Source organism: Pteropus alecto, unplaced genomic scaffold, assembly GCF_000325575.1.
Source record: "Pteropus alecto unplaced genomic scaffold, ASM32557v1 scaffold160, whole genome shotgun sequence".
NCBI classification, from domain to species: domain Eukaryota; kingdom Metazoa; phylum Chordata; class Mammalia; order Chiroptera; family Pteropodidae; genus Pteropus; species Pteropus alecto.
The window spans coordinates 57109-60577 of NW_006429864.1; the positions used below are offsets into that span (position 1 = coordinate 57109).

General features: G+C 39.9%; 1 pseudogene; it reads right to left on the reverse strand.

Annotated features, from left to right (window-relative positions):
- Positions 1–500: 500 nt before the first annotated feature.
- On the reverse strand, positions 501–3214 carry LOC102880384 (annotated as a pseudogene).
- Between the last annotated feature and the right edge of the window lie 255 nt (positions 3215–3469).

The following is a 3469-nucleotide window of genomic DNA, read 5'->3' on the forward strand; positions in this document are numbered from 1 at the left end:
CTGCACTCTTTTTCTAAAATGTGTCTGTTCCTTCTAATTACAGCCTTCTCCTCCTTATCAAGACCAAACCTCCCTCTGTAGGCACCTGAGATCCAATCAGTTTCTGCTTCACCACTTCATGGCTGTGTGGGCTTGGACAAATAACTTCACCTATTTGATGCCCATTTTTCTTATATTTAAAAGGAAGGGAAATAAAATCTTCCCTTGCTTGTCTACTCAAAAAGATGCGTGTGCATCCAAGCCCTGACACATCCATATGATGCTCTCCACCTGCCCACAGATAGATAACACATTCTAAGGCATAGATGAAGGAATGGAGTTCATCACACAAGACCATGAACCAGAGACCGTGATTGCTTGAGACTAAGCAAGAGAGGGGCTTAACAAATTAGGGGAAACAAATAGCTAGTATACATTGAACATCCATGGAGTGTGGGTATTTTCACAATCCTGAATCCTTAGAACAGTCTTATGGATATAGATATAATTATCTCCAACCATCATATTTCCTCACCACTAAACTGGCCATCAAAGTTGAGGGGACAGAATTTTCTGTGAAAGTTTTTATTTATGGTATTCTTCAGCTCCTTGTTCCTGAGGCTGAAAATGATCGGGCTAAGGAAGGAAGTGAAGACTGTATAGGCAGTGGCCATCAGGGTGTCACTGTCCATAGAGTGGGAGCCCCTGCATTTGAGGTAGATAATCAGCAAAACTGTAGTGCACGACCACCACAATGAAGCAAGATACACATGTGGAGATGGCCCTGTGCTGGCCCTCAGCAGAGGGGGTCCTCAAGATGGCAGCCACAATGAAGGTGTAGGAGGGGAGGACAAGGAGAAAGAAGCACATCAGGAGTGTGACAAACACTGCAATCACACCTAAGGTGACAGAAGATGTCTTGCTCTCACACACCAACTTTAAGATGGGAAGCACATGGCAGGAAAATGGCAGATCAGATTAGACCCACAGAAGGTGGGATGAAAAACTACCCATGTCACCATCATCCCCAGGACTGAGCCACTAGCCCAGTGCCAGATCACAAGACGGGATCAGCCTCCAGTGCTTATGAGGACATTGTAGTGTAGGGGGTGGCAGATGGCCATGTAGCAGTCATAGACCATGACAGTGAACAGGAAGGAATGGGTCAAACTGAGCATAAAGTAGAAGAACATCCAGCTGGTTCAAGTCACAAGTTGATGGAATGATGGGTGGAGAGCATGTCAGCCAGCATCCGAGGGGTAATGGCAACAGTGAACAGAATCTCAGAGATGGGAAGGGCACAGGAGAAGAGGTACATGGATGTGTGGAGGCTGTGCTGGCTCCAGATGGTGGCCATGATGAGCGGGTAAAATGGCAAGTACAACTGGAAGAAGGCGGGTAGAAACTGCTGTGGGAAGGTGGAGAAGCTGATGAGGATGAATTCAGACACTGTGCTATAAGTCTCACTAAGTATGGATGCTGCATCTGGTGAGATCAGAAACACAATGAGACCAGTGGTTAAAACATAGGCTCTGACATAGATTAGATAGTCATTTAAAAGCTCTATACGATTGAACGATTTGCTTAACTTTTCTGTCTCTCACAATCTTCATCAGTAAGATTGATTAAATCATAATAGTTCTTACTATTCAGTGTTCTGATAAAGATATAATGAGATCAATATTTAAATGCTTAAGACATAGTTTGCTTACTGGGTTTTTATTAACAGTGACTAAAAGAAAGAAAAGATTCCAGGTTTGTAACAATTAAAGACAGGCATCAATGATCAAGGTCAGATTCTCTTGAATAGTATGCCTGTTTTAAAAAATTTGTTTTTGGGTTTTGGGGTTTAAATTTTTTATTTTTACTCTGATAGTCTTTGTTTTTATTTTTACTCTGATAGTCCTTTTTTATTTATTTATTTTAATTAGTTTCAAGTATCCAGTACATTGGTTGGACATTTATGTAGTTTATAAAACAATTCCCCTAATAACTCCTTCTCTCCTCTGGTTTTCCACCTAGGCAATATATTAATACTGACTGCATTTCCTCTGCCATGCTCCCCATCCCCGTGACCATCTATCAACTACTAATTTGTACTTTTTTAACCCTTCATCCCATTCTTTCAGCTCCCCAAAACCCCTCATCAAACGGTCCACCATATTTGTGAGTCTGTTTTTGATTCGTTTGTTCTTTTTGTTCCTTAGATTTCACATATAAGTGAAATCATATGGTATTTATCTTTCTGTCTGACTTATTTCACTAGATCCATCCATGTTTTTGCAAATGGTAGGATCTCATTTTTTTAATAGCTGAGAAATATCCCATTGTATATATGAACCATAATTTTCTGATAGTCTTTTAATTGATGATTTAACCATTCATATTTATGTTAATATTGTCTTAATGGTACTTATTTCTGCCATCTCATCCCATAATTTGCATTTACTACTCTAAAAGAATTGAATGTTTTAAAATAATTGGGTGTACAAATATATGCCAGACAAATCTGTATGAAATTAAAGCTGAAACAGCATTCTGAAAAATGAACAAAATAGAATTTAAGGAAACACTAATCAAAATGTCTTTATTACTATAAACCACATATAAATGAAATCATAAGGGTTTTGTCTTTCTCTGTCTGACTTATTTCACTTAGCATAATACCCTCTGGATCCATCCACATTGTTGCAAATGGCAAGATTTCATTCTTTTTTATTGCTGAGTAATACCGCATTGCTGAGTAGTACCTCATCTTTATCCATCCATCCATCCATCCATGGGCATTTAGGTGGTTTCCATATCTTGGCTATTGTAAATAATGCTGCAATGAACATAGGAGTGCGTATATTTTTTTGAGTTAGTGCTTTTTCTCCTTTGGATAAATATTCAGAAATGAGATTACTGGATCGTATGGTAGTTCTATTTTTAATTCATTGAAGAACCCCCATACTGTTTTCTATGGTGGCCTAACCCATTTACAATCCCACCAACAGTGCACAGGTTGGGTTCTCTTCTTTCCACATCCTTGCCAACACTTGTATTTCCTGTCTTTTTGATAATTGCCATTCTGATAGGTGCGAGGTGATATCTCATTGTGTGTCTCTGGTTCTTGATACTAAGCTCTTAAAGCCCTCAGAACTCCAGAGTGATGAGTGTGTTTGTGTGCTGACTACTGGCTGGGAGGCTCTAGGCAGCTTCAGAATGGGGACTGGCACCAGAAACACCCAGGCATGATTAGAGAGTTGGAATTTTCAGCATCCCCCTCCCCGACCTCTGGTGAGGAGAAAGGGGCTGGAGATGGGGTTAATCATCAATGATTGGCTAATGGTTTAATCAATCAAGCATAGGTGATAAAACCTACATAAAACTCCCTAAATAACAAGATTTGGAGAGCTTCTGGGTTGGTGAACACTTTGAGGTGCTGGGAGAGTGGTGTACCCAGAGAAGGTATGGAAATGATAATCGAAACTTCAGGATAATAGATAAC